The sequence below is a fragment of the Balaenoptera borealis genome (genome assembly GCF_965194805.1).
Source record: "Balaenoptera borealis genome assembly, chromosome: 1".
Taxonomy (NCBI): Eukaryota; Metazoa; Chordata; class Mammalia; order Artiodactyla; family Balaenopteridae; genus Balaenoptera; species Balaenoptera borealis.
The window spans coordinates 78,299,119-78,324,907 of record NC_138860.1 but is presented as its reverse complement, the minus strand read 5'-3'; the positions used below and the strand labels follow the sequence as shown (position 1 = coordinate 78,324,907).

The 25,789-nt window shown below is 41.4% G+C and overlaps 1 protein-coding gene across 6 annotated transcripts in view; it reads right to left on the bottom strand.

The window, feature by feature from the left end:
* The window catches only part of LOC309635666 (C-reactive protein-like), a 110,517-nt gene extending 84,746 nt beyond the window's left edge, over positions 1 to 25,771 (bottom strand). Inside the window, exon 1 of one of the 6 annotated variants that reach the window (XR_014248958.1) lies at positions 25,657 to 25,706. The gene's annotated coding sequence lies outside the window, so the exon portion shown is untranslated. Of the gene's footprint in view, positions 1 to 7,160 lie in introns of all 6 variants that reach the window. The other 5 variants (XM_082407192.1, XM_082407193.1, XM_082407190.1 and 2 more) reach the window with 5 other exon arrangements.
* Positions 25,772 to 25,789: the final 18 nt, after the last annotated feature.

Genomic DNA, 25,789 nt, shown 5'->3' with positions numbered 1-25,789 from the left:
GTGAACGCCAGCCCCAGTGGAATCTATAAAGAGCAAAATGAGGGGATGACCATGACTCAGAAATGTGACTACCCGGACCCCTAAATCTGAGGGATGACCTTGAGGCTTCCAAACAGTCATAGGCTCCCACCTGCCAGTCACAGCCAGTTGTCAAGAGTCTCATGAAAGTGGTCTTGTAGGTGCATCCTTTAGTCCTTCTGGGTACCTGACTAGTTAAGAACAGAGGCCTAGAAGTGTAGAGTCCAGACCCTCAATAACTCCCTGTTTAAAATAATCTCTTTTCACTTTTATCCTACGCATACTGCTTTAAAGTTTTAAGTCATGATTCCTAGTTCTGATGGAACAGGCAAAGGTGTAACATTGTTACACCAAGGGAACCACTTCCTGTCTAGAGATTTCAATCCCACCCTCCTCAGTCTTACTCTTGACAGCCTGAAGGGTCCTTGGTGGAAAATTCATTCACCTGAATACTTGTCCTCTCAGAGGACCCCTCCCCCTGCTCCACCATGCTAAAGCCTGGGGAAAGGGGCTTTTGTCAAAAGAAAAAGGAGGAACGGAACCAGAGCAAGAGTTTCACCACAGCCAATCCCCAAGGACTCTGATAGCCACTGAGACAGCAGAGGTGGGAATGAGCCAGGGCCACTGTTTTGCACCCCTGCAGGGGGCACCATTCACATGGTATCCCTTTATTGGGCCGCAATGGTACAGGCCCATCTTTCTCCTTCCTGCTTTCCACTTGTGATCTCCCTATCTTGAGTTTTGTTTCTTCGGGTTTTTAGGGGGAAAGGGGCAAGGCAAGGTAAAGAAATTAATATGCATTTTTTTTCCAATATAACCCTTTCGGAAGTGTAGTGGGTGTGACTCAGCTTTACGCTAGGAAATCATAAAGTTTGCCCTTGAGGACACCACTCTACCCTCTGTGATGCAGAAGTAACGCTATGACATGATTTGGTGCTGAATCAGAGCAGGAAGAGCCACTGACCTCAAATTTCTCTGCACCACCTAACTATCGGTGTACAACTGTGTTGTACTGGTTTAGCCTCTCTCCATTAAGATTTATGGAATGAGATGTATGTACCTCAGAGGTTCTGGTCCATTCTGCTTTATGTAACTGGACGAGTCAAAAGGAAAATGCAGAGAGTCATCTAGGCATTAAAAAAAAAAGACAGCTGTTCCACTTATGCAACATCATAGTCAAATGATAATATACAGAGTACACATTGACCAAAGGGGATGGTCAGTATAGGCAGAGTCAGCGTGAGCCCAGAAGAATGGTGAGGGGTTGTGTCAGTAAGAACCGCCTTCAGCCGAAGTAACAGAGACCCAGATACAGTGGCTTATGTGAAACTAAGGGTTCACTTGCTCACATAAAAGAAATTAAAAGATAGAAGGCCCAGAGATGATACTGTAGTTTCACAAAGTTATCAAGGACCCAGGTATCCTCTAACTTACAAACAAACCATTCTCATTAGGTGGCTTCTATTCCCAAAGTCACAAGGCAACTGATGAGATCTGAGCATCATATCTGTTTTCAAAACCGGGGGAAAAAATATAAAGACTAAGGGCAAAAGATTATGACCCAGCATTCGGGTCCCCTTTCAAGAAACCTTCCCAGGAGTCCTACCCAACAAGTTTTGTTTAAGTCTCCCTGGTCAGACTCAGTTTTGTAATCAAATGTAACTGCAAGGGAGGCTGAGAAATGTGGTCTCCTAGCTGCACACAGCACCACCTTGAATAAAACCAGGGTTTATTTCTCGGAAAAAAAATGGGAAAATAGGTGTTGAGTGGGCAAAAAGGAAGACCTTTCACAGCAATGTATAATCCGTGTGAAGTCAGCAAGCTGTTTGTGTGACCTCACGTGAGCGCAGTGTAGGATGGATGTCAAATCGCTGAGATGGTGAAGGGTGTGTGTGGTTGGTGTGAGCTTAGTAGGTCAGTGAGAAACGTACAGAGTCAGGTGTGAGATTAACAATGGGGTAAGCAGTATATACTCTGTGTGGGCTCAGCGAGACGGTGAGGGCTGTGTACAGTTGGTGTGAGTTCCAACAGTTATAGTTAGCGTCTGTTTGGCCTATACTGAGGAACCATCACTAAAGTCTTTATTCCCATTTTGCAGCTTTTTGAGAGCATCAGTCCATAAAAGCTACTCAGCAAGATCAGGGAAATGTGGGAACCCTGCTGTCCTTATGGAGGCCATGCCTACCCCTCTAACTATATCAGTGGTTTGTAATCAGGGTCTGCCTTCACTGGGACAGAAGTTACATTAACAGGTACAAGTGGCCCCTCTTGTCAGTTCCAAGCAGGCTCCACTTTTCTATTGTCTTTCTACAGCCAAGTCTCCTCAGGTTAGCGGGCTTCATACATCATAGCGGGCAGGTTTACACACCTTGACCCAAAGCCTGAACTGCTAACAAATTACCTTGACACGTTGATTGCTTGACTTATCTCACCCTGGAGGCCTCCAGAGTCCTCCTTCACATCGCCAGAAACACTTCCAATTACTGCACTGGTTTATCAGAGACTGTTTTCTTGGTGCTCCTATTCTGCTCTCCACTACCTTGGTTGTCTGAGTGATAGATCCTTTGAGTTGTTGCTGCATCCCTCTTAGAATGGCCCCTGCTTATCTCTGTCTCTGTCCTATAGGATGTGTTTTATTGCTACACGGACTTGGCTTGTGGCCTCTATTGCATCATCCAGCACTAATTGTCATCCAAGCAACTCTAGAACACCTGTAGGTGGCCTCTGTAAAGAAAGATTTCCAGAAACAGAATGCCAAACATAATACTTTATCAAATCTCTTGAGTTACACAATAGGAGGAAATCTTTACTTGGGATTTCAAAGGACAACACAGAATTTCAACATAAACCAGGAACAGTGCTCTGTTTTTGATCCAGTCAATGCCAGATAGATGACGGGAAAGGACAACTGATGTGTCATGGGATTGCCAAGCACTGTCCCAAATCCTTCCTGAGGTCAGCATTCCTGGCCCCACCAAATCCTACAGCTCAAAAAGCAGCTACAAGTACAGGGTAAAGTATGAAATTGTGGAAAACTACTTTAAGAGCCACACCCAAAATTGCTTGATTTTGGTTAGAAATGTGGTTGATAACATGCCCTTAAAATTATCATGAACTCTAAGAGATGACATTGACTCATCAACTTATCTGTCATAGTCAGTTATAATTTTAGAAATAAGCTTTATGTGAATTCTTAAGAACAGTGATCTAAAAGAATTCCTATTTGAGAGCCCATCATACCTTCATTTGCAAATGTTTCAATGTATTTCCAGAAAATGGCGAGAAATTAATCTTGGGTTCATTTGTCCAAGAAATTACCCATGGTTATATACTCTCAATAAACCTGCAAGACAAAATACCAGAGCTTTGTTGGGATCAGATATTAAGTTTTGTTTCCCACCCAAGGACCTTGATTTGGGTTAGTTATCTTGGATGGGAAATTCTCCTTCCTTTAATAATATCCTATTGAGATAAGTTGGGATTTTACACAGGTAAAGTTATTTCAAAAATCTAGGCTCTGTGGGGAAACTGACTTTTGTTCACTTTTAGAATGAGGGAGGAGCAGTAGAAATTATCACCCATGAACTCTATCAAGTATCCTGCATCACAGGAATGGATCTGGTCTTCCTTGGAGACGTGGACTGACCCCAATTTCAGGACACCGCAGGAACTCAGTAAAACTTGGAACAGTATGTTACAATTTATAGAGGCATAGCTAACTCAACAACTGGAAAGAATAACAATTATTGCCCCTTGATTACAAAACATTTCTTCTGTTCAAGCATTCTTTGAACTCTTATGACATGTAAAAGCAACTCCATGATCAAAAAGACCATGAGATTCGTGCCAGATGCTGGATGATGATGCGAGATTATCAACTCCTTCCACCGTCCTCTTGTTTACCTGGCTGTTCAATGAGATTGAATCTCCCTACTGAGTCAGAACTGGTGCTGATGAGGATTATCAGATCGCAGAGCCAGGGTGGGAAGCCAGGCAGAAAACAAGTCTAAGAATCACAGGTAGGGGCTTGGGATGGGAAAAGCCAATAGGACTCATGCCAAATGAACAGTCAGGAATCAGATGCATATCAGGAGTCAAGATTAAGTATGTAGGTTAAAAACCAAGCCAGCAGTTAGGAATCTGGAAACCCACAGGCACCAGGGTCGGGCAATACAAGTCAAAGGACCAGAAACCAAGTAAAAAGTTGTGACAGCAGACTAAGGGGCACCAGCACAATGGCCCTGAAGCTGCGGCACCTGCTATTTCAGGGAAAAAGGCTCTTACCCCAGTTCTGTGAGAGCAATCCAAGATGTGACCATTCTGGGTTGTATAGGTGGAAGCAGAGGATCTATGTGAAAAGGAACGGAGTCAAATGACAGAAGTATAATGTTTGGAATCATACTGAAAGACACATCATGACACCTCTGTGCACTTCCTGATGAAGGTCAGAACTTTAAGGCAGTAATTAGCCACCTATGTTGTATCAGGATTTAGCAGCATACTGGCCAGGAAGAGCCATTAAGGGTCAGGAAAAAAGTGGAAATTGAGAAATTTCACATTGACACTTTCCCAACTCCCGGTCAGTTCTGTTTTCCCATTTTCTGGCGACCTCCCCTGCTGGTTTTCAAGTACCAAGCAATTCCACACTGCCCATCTGTGGTCCAAATCCTTCCTTGGAGGTATGGCACTCAGATTTCTCCATTTCCTCAAAGTGTTCCAAGTTTTAAAAAAAAATGCTTTTTTAAAACAAAATTTGGAAGGCATATCGCAGAGGCTAAAAGGAAAGCAGGTGTATCAAAGTAACTCTAACTGAGGTACAAATCATGAATATGCTTAGCACTCCTAAAGGTATGATAATTTGAGGGAAGAACTAATTAATACAAAAGAACCTCTACAGCTCTGTCCCTAGCACTCTAGATGAATAGGGGTTTAACAAGACCCTGCCTCTCTTCTTAAAAAATTACTTAAGCGTATGACTTGAATTACAGCTTTTTTAAAATGTTGGTTTTCCTTCACAATAAAAAAAACCTTATTAATCAAGACTTCTAAGAACTCTGTTTAAAAGTGATAACTGATTCACCTCCCTTATCTCACTGTTTAATCAGATATCGTTCTAGGAATAAACACAATTTGAATTTTAATGATTTTCCAAAAACAATACTTGACCGTATTAAAAAGTCCAGACATTTCTGTTTTTTAGGACAAGAGAGAAACTCTTACTCTGTGCACTGCACAGTGGAAAGAGCATCAACTCAGTATTGTCTTGGCAAATCCATCCTCAACCCTGGTCTCCATCTCCTTGCAGAGATAATAATATATGCTTTGCAGCATTCTCATGAAGATTCAAAATAATGTATGTGAAAGATCTAGCACAGAACCTGGCACATCGCTGGTGTTGGATGAATAGTAGCAATTGTTAATATTAGCTCAGTTATCTAAGGAGTGCCCAATCATCTTTCATTGTAAACACATTTCTACCTAGTGAAAAGGAGAGAGCATGTAGGAGGATAAAGCATTCAGTTGTAGCAGGAGAAATTCCTGTAAGATCCAGAAAACTGGGCACCAATCCCAGCTTTGTCACCAGTTATCTGTGTAAGTCTTTGCAAGACACTGAACTTCTCTGGGTGAGGGATTTGAACTACATCATAACTTTGGTCACTTCCAGATCTAGGGGGTCTCCAACACTAACTGATTACCTTCCCAGGCAGAGAGAAGGCTGGCAAAAGTTTGTCCCTGTCTGGGGACAGCGTATCCCTAGATGATCAGATGTTGGCCCAAGGGACCTCTGCATCCACTCTTCCAACTACAGTTCCCAACCTTGTCTCTCATCCTCGGACCTTTTTGCTCAAACGCACAAATAGACTTAGATTCCTAAGACCAGATGTAAACCTTTCCACTGATACATGTTCACCCTGAGGTTTAGGATAATTTGCTTAAGTTACCTGGGCCTCAGTTTTCTCTTCTGCAAAAGTAGAAGAGTGATATACACCTCATCGAGTTTTGGGGAAGATTAGATGAGATACCGTATATGAAAATGATTTATAGGTTGTACAGTTTTGTGCAAAGTCAATACGGCAACTATGATTATTGGTGGTTTAACACCTTTGGAAGCATTTTATGGAAAGCACCCCAAGAACCTGGAATCTGAGTCAGAACACTTGTGAGTCATCCACCTGGGCTGCTGTCCTTTTGGGGTTTTATAGACCCGGAAGAATCCAGCAGAATGGCATTGAACTTTGCTGTAATCAGATATTGACTGTGGTTTTCCTAATCAAGAAAAGAGGTTTGGGGCTTCCCTGGTGGCGCAGTGGTTAAGAATCCATCTGCCAATGCAGGGGACACGGGTTCGAGCCCTGGCCCAGGAAGATCCCACATGCCGCGGAGCAACTAGGCCCATGAGCCACAACTACTGAGCCTGTGCTCTAGAGCCCACGAGCCATAACTACTGAGCCCGCATGCCAGAACTACTGGATCCCACGCACCTAGTTCCCATGTTCCACAACAAGAGAAGCCACTGAAACAACAAAGAGTAGCCCTCGCTCGCCGCAACTAGAGAAAGCCCGCGCACAGCAATGAAGACCCAACGCAGCCAAAAATAAATAAATAAATTTTAAAAAAAAAAAGAAAAGAAAAGAGGTTTGTTTAAACTTTCACTTACAGGCAAGTGGCAGGATCTTGTTTTAATGGTTTGGAAAAGTTTTCACCCCATTAGCAATTTCCTACCCATGTCACCTGGGATTTTCCTATTTCAAGAGGCAATTGTGGAATTTCAGGAGAGCCGCCTGTTACTAATTGTAACAAATCAGTCAAACTCTGGAAAGAACTGCAGCTCTGTCCCTACAGAGATCCACTCTGTAGCTTTGCAGGGCTTACCGTCCACAGAATACCAGGTTCCTATGATCATACAAGGCTGCAAGAAATGTAAGGCAGTCTAAGAAGAAGCTGAGCATGTTTCTGGGTTCCTGACAAGTGTCCTGAAATGCCCCTGTTTGCAGGGCTGAGCAATGCTGTAGAATCTCTTCCAGTATTTTCTCTTCCATACTGAAATCTAAAAGCAATTTGTTAAAAGGTTTTAAGCAGTTACCTCAGAACATAGTCCCAAGTGTTGAGTTTTCTAAGCAGTCAGCTACGTGGAAACTTACATCAGCATCAGTCTCTCTTCCTGAGTTGATCCCATCCACATGTGCAGGTCACATGCCCCTGGACAGGGCTGGTACCACAAACAGAAGAGTAAGCAAGTACTCACATAGTATAATTTGAGATGTGTCACAGCCCCCTTCCAAAAATATCTTCCCCACCAAATGTCACAGAGACTAGAATTCCCAGCGTTGAACTCACTGCTGCTAGACTGCTCCATCTTCCACCCCATCCTTGCTCCAATGTCTGCACATATGAATCGCATCCGTCTCTCCAGGCCTAGCTCAGTATCACTCTTTTGTGACACCTTCTATGAACCTCCACTTGGAAGTGATGTCTCATTCCTCTGAACATTTACAAAGTTTAATTTGTACCTCTTTTATGATGTACAGCGGACCCTTGAACAACATGGGTTTGAACTGCATGGGTCCACTTGTATGTGAAATTTTTTCAATAGTAAATACTACAGTACTACACGATCCACAGTTGGTTGAATACATGAATGTCGAACCGTGGATATAAGGGACTGTGTATGTGGAGGGCTGACTATAGATTATAAGTGGATTTTTTTGCTGTGCAGAGAGCCTGCAACTCTAATCCCCAGTTGTTCAAGGATCAACTGGTTTTTACTTTATTTATTTTGGCTGTACCACGTGGCTTGCAGGATCTTAATTCCCCAATCAGAGATTGAACCTGTGCCACCTGCAGTGGAAGTGCAGAGTCCTAACCACTGTACCACCAGGGAAGTCCCCAACTGTATATCACTTTATGTTTAAACACATGTACTATCCCCACCAGGCGTATCTTGAGAGTCAATCCCTGAGCAAGGTCTTACTTATCTTTGTACCACTATCCCATCCCCAGAGTAAAGAACCAACATCTGACCAATGGGTGCCATGTGGGAGAATGGATGGTAAGAGGCACCTTCACCTGGGCTGAAATTTTGCTACTCACTAGATCTGTATCCCTCAGAGCTAGAAGTTACTTTACTTCTCAGGGCCTTATTTCCTTCCTGAAAATAAGGCCATTTGAGAGTCACACAATTCCAGCACTCTCCCAGCCATCATTATTAATCTACTGGATGATCTTGTAGCTCACATTGATTCAGCAAAGGCCCAACATTACTAACACTCATTTTTTTGAAGTGGTTTGATAATGTATATACTGCATTGGGGTTTTAAAAAGAAAAAAAGGTAAAGGAATAGTAGGATGAGGCCAAAGGAAAAGTACAGTCCTATTTAGTTACAAAGGTGGGGCATGAATTCAGCGTTGAGTTTCCTAGCAACCAAAGCAAAAAGGTATTAAAGTAAAAGATTTTAGTTGTTCAAGAAGGTGCAGCTCTTCCTGATATTAAGATCCATGAGAAAAAAAAAATCCACGAGAAATTGATGTCGTAGACTTTGTCCTCAAAACAACCCAACAATGAATTGTGTAAGGAGTTTAATAGAACTGTTTTCTGTTGCACTGTTTCCTACCAAGACTGTTCCAGTTATCTCTTGCTGCACAACAACCTCAAAATAGTGACTTAAAACGATCGTGATCATTTATTACTATCTCACTGGAGACTGGCTGGAGTCGGCTAAGCAGTTCTCTAAGCTGGGAGCTGGAATAGCTGGTCCTCTTCAGATATCTGTAGGTGGTCTCTCCATGTGACTTCAGGATGGTAGCATGAGAGCAGCCAGAATCCTTATGTGGGAGCTCAGGCTGAGAAGGAGAGAGCCAGGCAGGGTGTATAACCTATCATAAACCAGCCTCAAAAGTCATGTAGTATCAGTTCTTCCACATTCTATTTGCCAGAAGCAAGTCACCAAAGCTGGCCCACATTCAAGGGAAGGGTAATTCGTACCCATGTTCTTGGAGGAATGTCCAAGAATATGAAAACATGTTTTAAAACCACCATGAATGACAAATAGAAATTTGTAATTCGATAAATGCTATTCTTTTGAAAGCCAAAGGATAGTCAGACTTGACCTGGGGATAAAATACAGAATATGTAGAGTTGTGCTGCCCAAGATGGTAGCCCCTGGCCTAAATGGCTATTTAAATAAATAAATAAATAAATAGATTGAATTATTTATTTATTTATTTATTTATTTATTTTAGTGGGTCATTAAGTTTATTTTGAATTTTTTGATTTTCTCAAAAAATACATCTGGAAGTTGAAATAGAAAGAAAGCAAAAACTGAGCAGCAAAGCGTTTAAGAAGTGCTAAAATCATTTCTGAAATCAGTTACTCAAAACATTTGGTGTAATTTTACTCTTGTCAATTTTAGCCATGATTAGCGAAAAATTATTTGTAAATGCTGATTGTAGTACTTCTTTCAGAGGATTATTATGAGGATTAATTGAGATAGAGCAGAGCCTGGCACATTGTAAATTCTTTTTTTTTTTTTTCAGTTTTAATTTTATGTTGTTCCTCAGGGTATTTTTTTAAATCAAAGTATAGTTTATTTTCTTTTGTTTGTTTGTTTGTTTGTTTGTTTATTTATTTATTTTGACCACACCGCACGATTTGCAGGAATTTAGTTCCCCAACCGGGGATTGAACCCACACCCTCAGCAGTGAAAGCACGCAAAGTCCTAACCAGTGGACTGCCAGGGAATTCCCAAAGTATAGTTGATTTTAAATTTAAATTAATTGAAATTAAATTAAAAATTTTAAATGCCATTCTTCAGTCTTGACAGCCATATTTTAAATTCTAATAGCCACACATGGCTGGTGATTATTACATTGTACAGCACAATGATAGAACATTTCCATCATTGCAGAAAGTTCTATTGGACAGTGTTGATCTAGAATAATGAAAGAACTGTATATTCTTTAGCTGTCGATCAGAATTGCTCACCCATCTAATTAAGCTCTTGGTAGGCACTGGGCAACAGAAATGTCCAAATTTTAACATTTGACAAGAGTATGAGCTGCATGAAATCTGTAATGCTAATGAAGGAGAGTCCCATACACCTTAACAATCAACAGCGCAGGAGATATTTCACTGCCTTTAAAGTAAATGAAGACTCCTAACCAAGACCCAAATAGCTGGCTACCCCAACCTCCATGTGGGGATTTTCAGTGAAGGATCTACCAGCAAGACTAAAATTTTCCTCAAGATGGTTTCTAAAAACTGTTTCCTAAAAACAGTTGAGGGAAAGAAAGATAAAAATCAAAGTTACAAAGTTAATTCCCTCACTCTTTCATTCAACCAGAATTTACTGAACAGGCATGGATGCTACACCTTGTATCTGAAAACATTTTCAAAATAGATTTCGCCAATCTCCTGGGCCCCGGAAACAAATATCAGTAATGCAGCCAAGAAATATCTACTTTTAAGTAGCATAGTTTTCTAGTGAAACCACCAGAGAAAAATGGTTGCAAAATGACCCTTAAGTAGCTGAGAAAGTTGGCTGGCGATATACAAACATTAGATATAAGGCATTTAGATTGAATATACTATCTGCCAAAAGTGATGATTTGGGATTTAGAAAAGTTGAATTCAAGCCACTCTGTTTTCCAGTAAGATAGAGAGGCCATTTCTGGTTAGCGACAATAAAATTATATCACCAGCATAGAGAATAGTTATTTTTATACTTTTCGTAATAGGGGTATATGCAGCTAGAACATGCATAAATTGTTTCAAATCGTTAAGAAACAAATTAAAAAGAAAGGTTGGAGGAAGCAGAGGCAGAACACAGTCTCATTTTTTAAAGACTGAAATTATTATCTGATCTGTTAGGAGACTGTTCTCATGACTGTTTGCTGTGGGCAAAAGTTCAGGTTGAACGTAAACATTAGTTATCAGATCTTGCATCCCACCTGTGTTAAATGTCTTCTGTTTGGCCTTCTCCATCCCCTCTCCACACTTCTCCCCACTGCTCTGTGCTGCCAGAAGGCTGAACTGTATGGGCTGCATCAACAAGCTCCCTTTCCCTCTCACTTTTAGAGGAGTTCAGCCAATGGGAGGCACTAGCAGGAGATGAGAGGATGAGAAGATAGAAAGGTTACACTATCTGTCCCCCTAGTTTCTTCCCTGCCTGGCCACAACGGGTTGGTTTCATTACCTAAACAAAGGCTATATCTAATGTCAGGCACCCCTCTCCATATAGCTGTACTCTTCGAATTCCAGTAAGCCCTCACTTCCTTTGATCATTCAGACTTGTGAGCTGCAATGTTTCCAAGGTACTATACCAACCTTTGTAGGTTTTCCTCAACCTTGCCCATACCTTTGTATATAGTTCCTTTCTTAACTTCTCTTTAGTTATTCAGTTTGTATGGACATCTCTTTCCTTACAAGCCCTGGCTGATACACTAGTCCATTACTAGTTTTTATGGACAAAGACCAAAACAAGATCAATTACATTTACAAGCCATCTTAAATCTATTCTAGACAGATTTCTCCAACACATGATAGCATGGTTAATGATGGAATATTTTACCTAAGCCCAACCTGTTCTTTATAGAAAATATTAGTCAGAAAAAAATGCAGAACTATAATTTATGAAAGACAAAATGAGCACAACATTTATATGAAAAGCCCACCAAAATAATTGCTCTATGATTTGATAGAGAAATACTGTCTTTTTTAAAAAAGCAAGGGAAGGAAGACTTCAACCAGATAAAATTAATGAGAGTAAACAAATTAGTTCCCAATCAGAGCAGAATTTGAGCAGTTCTGGTAGTGAAAAGTCTTCAGAAACCACTTTGTAATTAAAGTACTACATGAGGAAGTATAACCAGAATCTAACTGGTGAAGAGACTTGTTCTCCCAAAGATTAGTGCAATCATTCTTGAGTTAAAGGCCTTGCAGCTGCCCTACCCACCACCACCATGGTGCAGTGAATGAACAAAATCCTCACAGTCAGGCAGAACTGCTTTCAAATCTTTCCAAGTCAAATCATTTATAAAGTAGGGAAAACAATATCTCCATTGTAGGGTAGTTGTGAGGATCATATAGAAAAATAGATATTAAATACTTAGCACAGCGTCTGATGCATTAAAGTTGCTCAACAAATGGAAATTCAAAAACAAAACCAACAAAAGGAAATCAAAGACGGATAACCCAAAATCAGCCTGAAAATCAGCAAGTGGATCAGGAAAAAAAAATTTTAAATGGGAAGAAATAGGTTGTTGATAATGTATCCACCCACCCACCCCCAGTCTCCCATGTATCATGAATATTTTGAGGACCTTTGTAATGGATGAATTCCCTTCTCAAAGGGACTGTAGGGAATAGTCACCTAAGGACTATTCTCATTCCCTGTCCTGAAAGAGTTTCTACCTTTTTTCTTCTTCCACCATTTTATATTTTGAGGTTAACTAACTTTTTTTTCCCAGTGTACCATCGTGATCATTTCTTGCTATCACAAACTATCCTGGAGGTCAGCAGATTTCAAATGGGTACTAGACTGAAGTAGGCAACTCACTGGTAGCTGTGGTGCCCTTCCAATTGCCCAGGAGTTCCTCTGGTACCTTGTTTTAGAAATGTCCTAAATGTAGTGCCCAACTGGGTTCTCTTCTTCATTTTTTGAGACCATACAATCTGAGTGATGAAACATTGCCTTTGCCTGGGTTGACAACATCCTTGACCCAAAAGCAAGATCATCATTGTCTCACAAAAGGGATATCTTCCTTTGTATGTCTTGGGTTATGTCAGAGACAGGTTACTGACTCTACTTCTGGATGGAATTCATATTTTAAGAGCAATTTGTAAGACAAAGAGGTACTTCAGCAGGATCCTAGGAAATGGGAGTAAGAACAGATTATTCTGACAAGTGAGAGAGGAAGAGTATTCCAAAGACTGAGCCAGTGCACAATGTGTTACAAAAATCAATGAAAGCACATATGAAAGAACCCTGAAGACAGATCAATTCAGAAATTCTGTCCTATCACTGGAGTTGGTTTACAGATCCCTAACCCTGCAATCATAGACCCAATTTTCCCAGTTTTCCTAACCCTGGAGCTGCTGTTCCATGATCCTAAGGCCAAGGTCCCAGTGAATTCCTCAGTGGAATGCTGCATGGTGAACAGAGTGAACTCAAGTAGAAAGGAATCAACATATAATGAATACCTACCATGTGCCAGGCATTGCATAGCATATTTTTATACATATTATCTCAGTTAATCTTGATAGCAATAGCATAAAATAGACAATATAATCCTATTTCACAGGTACAGAAACAAAGACTCGGAGAAGTTAGGTAACTTGCCCAAAGTTCAGTTTTAGAACTGCAATTGCACCAAATCTCCCTGTTTCAGAATCCATTCTCATTCCTCTATTCTACCACATGTTCATCAAGGACTTCATCCATTATTCAGCATCTTTACATACAGGTGAGAAGATAATGTGTTACATACCTATAACACATTATCTTCATTCCATCATCAGTTCTTCAACTTGTACACAAAGCTGTCGAGACAGCATCAATGGCTTTCAGAAATCCATGTAACACAATGTCATCCTCCCTTTCTACAATTTACTAGATATAACTGGATGCTTAGTAACAGACACCTGTACTGGCCATCTATTGCTGCATAATAAACCATCCCAAAATTAGTGGCTTAAAACAACAATTTATTATATCACATGATTCTGTGAATATTGGGACCATTCTTTATTGGTCTTGCCTGGGCCCACTGATAAAGCCACATTTAGCTGATGGATTGGTTGGGTACAGGGTTAAATTGGGACAATTTGAGGTGACAAGGCCACACTCTCCATGTGGCCTTTCATCAGACTTCTTCACAGCATGGTGATCTCAGGGCAGCTTCCAAGAGGACAAGGCCCAGTGCAAAAGCACTTTTCAAGCCTCTACTTGTATCACATGTGCTGATGTCCCATTGACCAAAGCAAATCTTATGGCCAAGCATAGAGTCATTGTATACCCAGGGGCATGGATACCATAAGGCATAATATATTGAGGGTTATTACTATAACGGGATACTACAGTCTTCCCCCTGGCCCTAGTGATTCACATCCCTCTTATTTGAAACTATCAAGAGCTCATCCAATCATGGCATCAAACTACAAGTCCAGGATCTCCTGATCTGGCTCAGGTCCAGATGTGGTTGAGGCTCCTCAAGGGCAATTCCTCATGCAGCTTCTCAGGTGTGGTTTCTCATCATTCAGGGACTCATGGACAGAAAAAACAACTTCTTTGTTCTACACATACCCAGCACACAACTGTGAGAATGGAATACCCAATAGGCACTCCCATTTATAAGGGGGAGGAACAGGGAGCCACATAGCAGCCACTGGTCCATAGCAATTCTGAAATCCAGCCAGGCAAATGTTGCAGAGCCTCCTACTCTGAGTATGGGAAATGGTTCTTTGCTATAGCCTAGTTCTATTCCCTGGAAGTGGTTAGCTCTGCCCTCTGAAACGGTCTTCTTTTTCAATAAGAAATAGCCTTTGTTTGCAGCTGAGTAACTTTCTCAGCTTGCTTCCTGCATGCTTTGGTCTAAACTGGCCCAGTTCCCTTATAAACTTTGTGGACTTTCCACACACCAGGTTATAGTTCATTTCATTAGACAAAAGCTATACTAACAATTATTTTTAAGATGGGTCTCTACTTTGGTCAGCATGTCAAGGTGCTATGGGGAAAATGCCCTTAAGATTCTTGGAAGCCCTTTTATATAGTTAAGAGAGTCTGGTAGACACCATTTAAAATCTTACTGTGGTCTTCACAAAGTCTTATAGCCACACTCTTGATTTGATCTGTATCCTGAGGTCATTTCTTATTTTGAGAATTTTTTGCAGGTTAAAGAGACTGGAAATGTGAAATGGTTTTATTTCCCAGCTCAGCATATTCTGGACCCTCCATATGTACTTTAAATTCTGCTTACAAATGGAGCAGTACTTTCTTTAGTTTCTCTCTCTCTTCTCATATCCTATTATATATAACTTTTAAAAGGTTAATTGACCCCCTCAGCATTCTAAGTGGAAATCTTAAGCCACATCCACAACTTGATTAAGTACATTTTCTATCTTCCAATTACTGAAGGTGACAGTGTTGCCAGTTGTGTCACTATTATATACTATGGGGTGCCCTTCATCAGCCTCCAGTAACAGTTTCCTCTCAGGTCTTCCGGTCTCCACCAGCACTCTACTTGCTGTCCCTATAACCTCTGCCAGACCCTCAGTCCCAAAGCCAATGCTACATAGTTTAGGTTTTTAATACAGCAACGTGCCACTTCTGCGTATCAATTTTTATATCAGTTTTCCATCTCTGTAGCAAACTCTTCCAAAACTTACTGACCTCATGATTATCACTATTCCATGAGTTAGCTGGATCATTCTTCTGCCGGTCATGTCTTGGGTCACTGATGCAACTGCATTTAGCTGGGAGGGTAGCCCCTGGTTACTGGACTTAACTGGCCTCTCCTACCACATAGTATTTAATTCTGGGCTTCTTCATTACATGGTGGTCTCAGGGTTCTAGGAGGACAAGCCTCAATGTGCAAGTGCTTATCAAATCTCTGCCTCTATCACATTTGTTTATGTCCATTGGCCAAAGCAAGTCACGTGGCTGAGCCCAATGTCAATGTGACAGAAGAATGTATAAGGGTGTGGATACCGGTAGGTATGATTCATTGGGGTCATGGTTATAACAATCTTCTACAGCACTAAAATGTAAGTTTTGGGTTTTTCTCTGTATCTTCATTCAAGCGTATAGCCCAATATATTTTGTGTACCTAGGCATATCTGGTATATATTTGTTTGACTGAATTGAAGAGGCACAGAGTTTTGGAAACAAAAGGACCAGAAAGGCTAAGACTACTATATCCTTGGAGATCAAAATACTATAAAACAAAGCTAACCACTAAAAGAAATTTCTTCCCACCATCTTTCCATATTCTTGTGAATCAAATATACTTCTGCCCAAAGATGGTCTTTAGAGTGTCATGAATTTCAAATAAATAACCCTCACTCATTAATCTTGTTTCTATTATGGTCATAAGCAATCCCAGAAATAAATTATATATGTATTTGAAAATTTTCTGATCCTAAACAACTGTGTGAACATCAGAATAATCACATAGTGTATATTCCTCAGTATTTGCACAAGAGAAAAGGAATTGAATAGAATTATTGGCATTTCAAACCCAGTATTTGAATTTTGCTTAGATCAGACATGAAACTTGATTCGTCTTTCTCATCTGGGGGGATATAGGTATATTTAGTTTTTTACTAAAATAAAGAGAATCAGGAACGTGTTTTAATGGCCTCAAAAGTTCTCTTCCCATCAATCATTTTCTCCAGAAGAGTTTGGGGTTTTTCATCAATAGTAGTGGGTAATGACGAACACATTTTGAAACTGTCTCTTGATTAATGATTCCTTGCCTTCAAGGATTGATAGGCCATAAAACTCTGTGCTAAAAGACACATTCTTCCCTTGCTACCAATTGTGATTCTAAGAATCCAGATATGTTTGCTCTATTTTTCCCCCATGAAGTAGAATATCCCATCAAAGTATGACAAGAGGATTCACTGAGACTTTTATTTGCATGTGGTGGTTTTCTGTTCTGTTTCATTTGTTTGCTGGCTGGCTTGTTACACTATTTAACCCTCTGCCTAAGTTTCCAGTCCTAGCACTGCAAATGATGTTCCTACCCCAATCTAGGGCACGACGGGAGGAATTCTTGAGCCTATTCTTTGGGACCAGATGGGGTCACTAAAGCATTCCAAGCTGAGGGCAGAGAGGAATAGATATCCTTGTTAGTCTCCAACTGAAACACCTACTACCAATTAGTCCTGATAAGCACATAGAGCCTACTGTGATGATGACAACAAGAGCCAGCATTTATTGATCTCTCACTGTGCCAAGCGTTGTTCAAAGCACTTTACATGGATTAACTCATTTAATCCTCACAACCCTATGAGGTAGGTGTTATGATTATCTCTTTATAGAGGAGGGCACTGAGGTGTAAAGCAATTTATTCGGAGTTATATAGCTTTAAATGGCTGAGTCAGGATTTGAACCCACCATCAATTCTATTGCTTCAAAGAATCTGGTCTCATGCAGAGCTCAAAATTCCTTCCTGTATCTATGACCTTGGGACTGTACCTTCAGCACCAAGTCACTGACATTTATACATGTATGATGTTAGTTGATCTATCTTTCTGATGATTCACACAAGCTGTTAACAGAAAGGCAATTATAGAAGCCTCTGGCCAGTCATATAAGGTCACTGAATCTCAGCCTAGGTTCTTTTATCCTTCACTGTCTGGGCATCTACATTCTCCTGGAACTTGAATGGGACTGGTACCCAGACCACTATCTCTGAAGATATCTCACGGCCTCCAGTCCCACAGAGCTGGAACTCTCATGAGCCGTGCACCCTCCTCAGCCACCAAGACTATGTCCTGAGGACACACAGTCAATCAAAATCTGTTTCCTGAGGACCTACCATATGCCAGGTTCCACGGTAGGCACAGAATATAGACCTGCATACAGGGAGCTTTCAGCCCCCTTAGCCCTGACTTCCAATTTGCGAAACATGATTAATTTGGGGGAAATACCAACCTGGAAGTAATTAGAGGGGATGTTTTAGAAAGATTCTAACTAAACCACCTTTCTGGTCCCTTCCAACCCCACCCTCATCTTCTTGATGTCTCTCTAAAGCAAGCATTTATTAGTTTGATTTCAACACACACACTTGTACTTGTAATTACTATATAATGTCTGTTTACTTTTTTAAATGAAAATGAATTTAAATTAATCTTGTTTTGTGAATTTCAAGGCACCCCCTGAGATAAATGAAGACACTCCAGGGTGTCATCAAACCAGTGTTGGGAATCCTTGCTCTAAAAAGTAGAGAAGCAAGGAGCTTCAAGGAGCCAGAGGGGAGAAATGTATATAGATATAAAGATAGAGAGCGCATAGTAAAGAGAGAGTTTTATATGTATATTATTCACTTATACACACACACACACACACACACACAAATACGTATGAAAGGTGGTGCACCAAAATGTAGTTATCTTTAGGTGAATTGTCTGTTGTAAACTTAGCATCAATGCCCCTCATTATTAAGACCTCTGTACCACAGAGGAGATGCTGGGAACAATATTTCCAAAACAGAGAAGCCATTCTTTTCCAGAGGTAACAAATGCATAAGCAGATGAGAGGTTCAGAACAGCCTTAGGACTCCCCACATTAGTGAATCTCTTGGGATTCCCCACATTAGTGCTGCAGACTGAGATAATTGGTGGGAATTTTCCAGAAGTTCTTGAGCTGTATAGTGGAGTGGCTTCCAGGCAAGGTCTTTGAGAGTCTGTCACTTAGATGTCATAGGCTAAAATCCCCTGGGACCTTTGCTACAACAGTCCATCTAAAAGGTGTGTAAGCCTCTAATTTCTTGTATCACTTCCCTTCATACTTGAAAAACATAGAGTGTCTTCTCTTTGAACACTAATATAAGTAGGTAATAGGTAATCATTTTTTTCTTTTTGTGTGTATATATGTTAATGCTTTTAAAATAAAAATATGATATTTGTAAAATAAAGCAATAAATGCTTTCAAATATTTTCAATATCTAATGTAGTAAATGTTTTCATAGAGATGCTACAGAAGCAGGATACAAAACATAAATTGTAAGGGCACAGGAAAGGCTTCCTAGAGAGAGTGCTGTATTCCAAACTGAATCTTGAGGGAGGTGAGGAGTTGCTGCAGGTAAAGGTAAGAACAGGACAGGTAAAGGGAATAGCATGGGCAAAGGCATGAGAGAGGTTTCTGCTCTTTGCTTTGTGTGATGGAGACACACATTGTTGCAGAGGAATGAGGTAAGATGAGGCTGAAGAGAGAAGCAAGAGGCCTCATCCTGGAGGGCTTTTTATGCCAGTCTACAAATGTTGGGATTTTATTTTTTCTTGAAGGCAATAAGGAAGAACTGGGAAAGTAAGGTCTGTGTTCTATGAAAGGCACCGTAGCTGCACAGATGGTTAATGTGTAAAGGCAGGAATAATGGGGGCCAGTCCACAGAGCCATGGAGGTGATGGGTCCTAAGGAGATTGCAGAAGGATGGGATCTGGGTGGGAGGAATTTCTGGTGGGGGGTTGAGGGGATGTGACAGGAGGTGGTCCAATGGCTCCTTCTCCTCTTCCCAAAACTGGAGGGAGGCTGGCACACTTAAATGGAAGGATGATAAATCAGGTAATTTCAGTCATGGTTGGAACATACTTTAAAGGTGGAGAGAGTAGAAAGTGATGTTTCAAGAGTTCCTCCAGAAAGGAAATCTGGGAGCCAAGCCCTTCCTTGGAACAAAAACAGGAAATTCACAACGTACATGTAAGCATATTTTTCTTGGATAGCTTCCTAACCAGTAGGTAAAGCAGTAGATTGTTCCAACCAGGGACAGTCGGGTGTTTGTAATTGACCTCAGGCTTTTACCCAGGCCAGTTAGGTCTCTTTGAGGCTTCTCACTGTGCTAATTGGCTCCTCTGCCTACAGCCCTGCTCAGCCAAAGACACCTGGCAATATCAGGCACCACCTCTTGTGACCAGGCTGTGTTTTAGGTGCTACCAATGACTGTCCAGCAAAGGGAAAACAGAGCTGCAGGACAAAGTTTTTACAGCAGGACTTCTCAGGCATAGGTGTGCATGTGAACCACCTGGGATCTCACAGGTCTGGGATGGGGTCTGAGATTCTGCATTTCTCACAAGCTCCCAGGTGATGTGATGCCACTCGACTGTGGATCACACTTTGAGAAGCACTTGTCTAAAGGTGGTTGGCGGATAAGCCAGGAGGTTGGGGAGGTGCCTAGAGGGAATGAGATAGTGACAATTCCTGCGCTCCACTGATTCACTGTATTTGTTGCATCTGCCCTGGAAAACGGACCTATGTGGTCTAGAGTTTTGAAGACTGGAAGACTTAAAGGGGAAAAGAGACAAGAAATAAGACCGCCTTTTAGAAAGCTCAAAGGTCTAGTATTGCAACCAGCATATTAAAAATAAGAAAATAAAGCAAGTAAATAAGGCATCTGTATTAGTTTTTTATGCCTGTGTATTACTGTGTAACCAATTGCCACAAACTTAGTGGCTACAAAAATACCCATTTATTATCTCACAGTTCTGTAGGTCAGAAGTCCAGTTACAGGTTAGCCGGATCCTCTGCTCAGGGTCTCATCAGGCTGAAATGAAGACGCCAGCTAGGCTGCAACTCTCATCGGAGGCCCCGGGTCCTCCTCCAAGCGCATTCATTTGGCAGAATTCACTTCCTTGCAGTTGTAGGACTGAAGCCTCTGCTTTCTTAGTAGCTGTCAACTGGGAATCACTCTCCGCTCCCAGGGCCACCTGAGTGGCCCCCTTTTGCCGTGTAACATGACATAATCATGGGAGTGATATCCCCTCATCGAAGGGTATAGGTCATTTGGGCCTATCTTAGAATTCCACTAAGAGTGAAGTAAGTCGAAAGAGAGAAACAAATACCGTATACTAACGCACATATGTGGAATCTAAAAAAACGGTACTGATGAACCTAATGGCAGGGCAGGAATAAAGACGCAGATGTAGAGAACGGACTTGAGGACACAGGAGGGGAAGGGGAAGCTGGGATGAAGTGAGAGAGTAGAATTGACATATACAAACTACCAAATGTAAAATGGATGGCTAGTGGGAGGCAGCAGCATAGCACAGGGAGATCAGCTTGATACTTTGTGATGACCTACAGGGGTGGGATAGGGAGGGTGGGAGGGAGGCTCAAGAGGGAGGGGATATGGGGATATATGTATACATATAGCTGGTTCACTTTGTTGTACAGCAGAAACTAACACAACATTGTAAAGCGATTATACTCCAATAAAGATGTGAAAAAAAAAATTCAAAGGGAGAACTAAAAAAAAAATTCCACTAACCACAGCATCCTATGATAACACTTCACATTAGAGATATATAAACATAAGTGTAATTTCTTCATTTATTCCCATCTGGGTCTAAATCATCCTATGATGATGGTGATAGCAGAAGTAGCTTCCATTTGTGAGCACCAATTATGTGCCAGCACTTTGCTACGCACTTTACATATTCCTAGCTTATTTAACCCTATCAATAATCCTTAATAATCTATATCATTACAGACATCTGAAACGGAGACTTAGAAATTTAAAGTAACTTGGTCCAGGTCACACAGTTTAGTGACCCAGTGATATTTGATAGTGTGGACTGAGTCTTAGTCTGGACCAACTGAGTAACTCAATGAGGTGAGTTTCCTCACCCAGAAATGGAGAGGTTAAACCCGAAGATCTCTGAGGTCCTTTCCAATTTTTACAATTATGCAGTGAAAATTGCAATGCCAAGATTTTCAGTAATTTCTTCCTTTCGGATCCAAGGCAAGGCAAAGTTTGTAGCAGCATGAATGTTAGGAGTGAGATAGTTCACCAAAACTGTTCTCATCGCAAAGGTGTCTCTTACCTAACTGAAACCAAAGCCCCCAAGTCCATCTCCAGCTCCAGCTCCCCTAATCATAGCTTCCAGTATAAGGCACCACTCCCTAACATCCCAACGGGAAGTCTCAATGTGCCCCTGGAATGGTCTAAAGAAAAAACATAATTTTAAGTGCCATGAAGGTGATAGAATTGTCAGAAGTACAAGAAATCAACTAGTAAATTGTGAGCTATCAGTCATGGTATGTTCTGTAACAGTATACAAATCACAAATACAAAAAAAAAAAAAAGAGAGAGAGAGAGAGTGAAACAAGGAAAAGCTATCAGGCTGTCAGTGCCATCTTGTGGAAAGACCTATATTAAAATGTCCAAGGTAACCTGACCACACCCCAGATCATGTCAAAGCCTCTCTCTACACTCGACTCCAATGTGCATCCAGTAGACAGCAGGACCGCATCACCATTAGTTTGTAGGCAATGGTGCTGATTGGTAGAGGGTCCATTCTGATTGCTTGCCTCCTGTGCCATGGCCAGTTATTAAATAATTTGTATATGATCCCTAACTACACAAATACCACATAAAACCCCCATACCTCCCACACCGTTAACACCCAAAACCCACACCCAAACTACTCTGCTTGGTTCCTCTACACAGCATGGTTCTCCAGATGTAGAAAATTTGCACTGACCCATCTCAACACCCTATCCCCAAAAAACACACACGCACACTTAGACTATAACTGCTTATAGTATAATTTTTTCTTGAAAAATAAACTTGATTTTATTTTGCTTAAGTTTATTAGAAATTATTTCTCTTCTTTCCTTTTATCTGACTATTCCCATCTGTACTGGTTTCCTATTTGCTGCATAAGAAATTACCCCGAAATTTGATGGCTTAAAATAATCAATATTTATTATCTCATAGTTTCCGTGGGTAAGAAATTCAAGGGAAGATTAGCTGGGTGATTCTGGCTCAGGGAATCTGTGAGGTTATTGTCAAGATGTTGGGCAGGTCATCTAAAGTCTTGATGGGGCCAGAGGATCCACTTCCAAAATAGCAAGTTCTCGTACGTGATGTTGGTATGAAGCCTCCCCACACGGATCTCTCATTAGACTCCTTGAGTGTCCTCCTAATATGGCAGCTGGCTTCTCCCACAAAAGAGCAAGTCAAAACCATACTGTCTTTTATGAGTTAACCTAAGAAGTCACACACCATCATGTCCACAATATTCTACTTGTTACTCAAACCAGCCCTATCAATGTGGAAAAGACATGAGATGGTCTTTGAGGTTGGCTACCACACCATCCCTTCTGTAATTCAATTTCCAGATCATTGGGTCCCAGGTGTGAAATGTGTTTAGACAAAAGATCATAGCATTTAAGACACTGAGAGCTCTAACTACAGTCCAAGGGCCACAGGAACCCAAACCCAAGCAATCCTCTGCCTTGGTGGGACACAGGGACCTACTGGGAGGAAGGAATCTCTGTCTCTGGTTTCACCTCCAACTGCCACTGGCATCAAGCCCTCAAGGAACTGGGGCCTCAACATCAAAGAGAACTAGGTCAAAACAGTGTTATCAGCTGGGGAAGGGGGAGCTAGCATGCTCTAAAACTGTTCTGCTGAGCTTTCAAATAATGTTATTTCCAGTATTTCACAATGGGCAGAGAACAAAAGGGAACGAAGACCGCTGTCCTCTTAAGACTTTTCTGGTGGTTCCAACCCAAGCTTATCTTTCCCCCACTGACTACTCTTGTGCTTATTTTTACTGCACAATTAACTTTTCAATGTATATGATCTGATTGTCTTTGATGAGTAATTTAGTACTTTATTATGTTATGAGAACAATTACTTTTGAGTCTAAATCCCCCCCAGCATGTTGTAAATTCCTTGAAGTCAGGGAAATTAAGCTTATCACTCAGCCCACCGTCAGTGTCAACAGATTGTTCTCCAGGAAAATATCTCCCTCGACACACTTACATACACACAAGATCAAACACATGCACACAACAGGAGCAGGGTTCTGCAAAGAGCAAGGCTTATTTTTCCCTTTTTACAAAATAGTAATTAGACTTAGCCAGGATCATACTGACACAGTCATTCTCTCCTTAAAAGCACACACATGTACAAAGTACATCTCAAGAAGGTGCTACACAGCACTCAAATAGTCCTCAAACTCATGCAATTAAAAAGACACACAAACACCACAGCAGGAAGAAAGATTTCCTTCTGGCCCATCAACAACAAGCTGCCCACCGGCTGCAGCCAATGAAGAACCATCACAGCCCTCCTCAATTCTTCCTTTCTTCTATAAAAGCAAGCCCCTCTCCTCTGTTCCCGGAACCTGCTTATGGTTTGCCATAGTTTGCTTGTCCTGAATTGCAATTCTCTACTATTCCTGAATAAACTCACTTTGCTGGTGGGAAAAAAAAAAAAAAAGACACATAAACACACATTGTCACATAGTCCTGGAGACTCACCTACACTCCCAGAAATGTACCTTCACAGTCTTGCCTATGCATTCTACTTATTTTTTCATTCATTTAACAATTCTGAGCACTGTGTATCAGGCTCTGTATTAGATGTGTGAAATATTTGAAGCTGGAATGATGCCTTCTTGGCTCTGACACAGATAACTGCAATCCAATAAACTAACTGCTATACTAGGAGTACATATTTATATAAAATGAGATGGGAGTATGGAGATTAAATCTTACTGAAGGTCAGGTAGCACTTACAGAAGAGAAAGGAAAAGAAGCTCAGTATTGCATGAGGTTGGGGCTACGTGCAGGGAGCTGACATTGTTTAGTTGCAGGGATCCTAGCCAGGAAACCATCAGAAAGGAGTTTTTCTTTCAGTGTGAGGCCCCCTGGGCCCAAGACAGAAAATTAAATAATATTCTTGACAATGGGACACAGACCAAGGCAAGGACCCCTTCACCTGGGGTCTGTTGGAAGCCAGAGGCAGAGCAGTAAAGATGGAGGAATTCCTACAAAGGAAGCCCAGGTGGGTTGATGGATGCACTTTAACCCCTGCAGAGACCCACACGGGAATCTCTGTCTCCCCCCCAGAAATTTCTTCTTTCTGAACAAGATGGGCTTTGAGCTGGATCTCAAGGAGGCAAGGAAGGGGCATAGGGTGGTGGAAAGAGATGTGGGAAGTTTTCCCCTTATGAGTGAGGGAGCAAAGAAAGGACAGCAAGGAAAAGGGACTGAGAAAAGTTCAACCTGAAAGGCGCAAGCGCTGGAGTCTTGTCTCCAGAGGCAGTGCAGCCAGAAATTCTGAGCAAGGGATTGAGAGGAGTTGCTGGGAGGGGAGAAGGGGTGACTGGTGGCTGAAGGGCACAGTAGGAATAAATTGGGATGGGCTAGAAAGAGTCATAGGGAGTTGTGTGGGAAATGGGAGTGCAAACAGGAAGGGCTTAATCAGGGCTGTGATTATACAGAAGAAAGGGAAAGGGTAGATTTGGCAGCTCCTGGAACCGGGGAAGAGTAGGCAGAGGCGATGCTTCAGAGTTACCGGGGTAAACAGTAAGTGCATTTTCCACAGGGTCAGAGCAGGCTTTGATCTTTGGAGGAAGAAAAATTCCTTTTCATTTTGCTGGAACCAAATGTGTGTGTCAGGGGTAGATGGGGACAGAAGGAGGGAAGTACATCTTCAAGACTAGGTACGCTGGGCTTGGAATGAGAGAGACCTTGGCTCAACCAGCCCAGCTACTTACTAGCTGTGTGTGCTTGGCTAAGTTAACCAACTTCTTTAAGCCTCAGATTACTCATGTGCAAAAGAGATATAAAATACCTTCCCAATGTGGCTCTTCCAGAAAGCACCTGGCACAGGCCTGGTACATAAGCAAATTCAATAAGGGTTAACTATTTTCATAATTATAATTAGTCTGATCACTAGAAGCACATTGTTCAGATGAGGATATGAACCAGTCAGATCACAGTTAAGACACTGTCTTCAGCTCTAGTTCCCCACCTGCTATGAATGACACAGAGAAACCTTAGCCTCCCCAGGGAAGGGTGACTCACAGAACCTGAGAATCAGGAAATACGAAGAAAAATTAACAAATCCTGCAACTGTTTAACCCAGCTGAGGGGCATGAGGATGGTTAGGTAAAGAGGCAGTAACCTTCTATTTAACTTTAGAATACAATACTGTTTTGTTAAAGATTCTGGAGCCAGGCTGCTTGGTTTCAAATCCCCCGCCATCAGTCATCTCTTGGTCAAGTTCCTGAACCTCTCCAGAGCTTGTTTTCTCATCT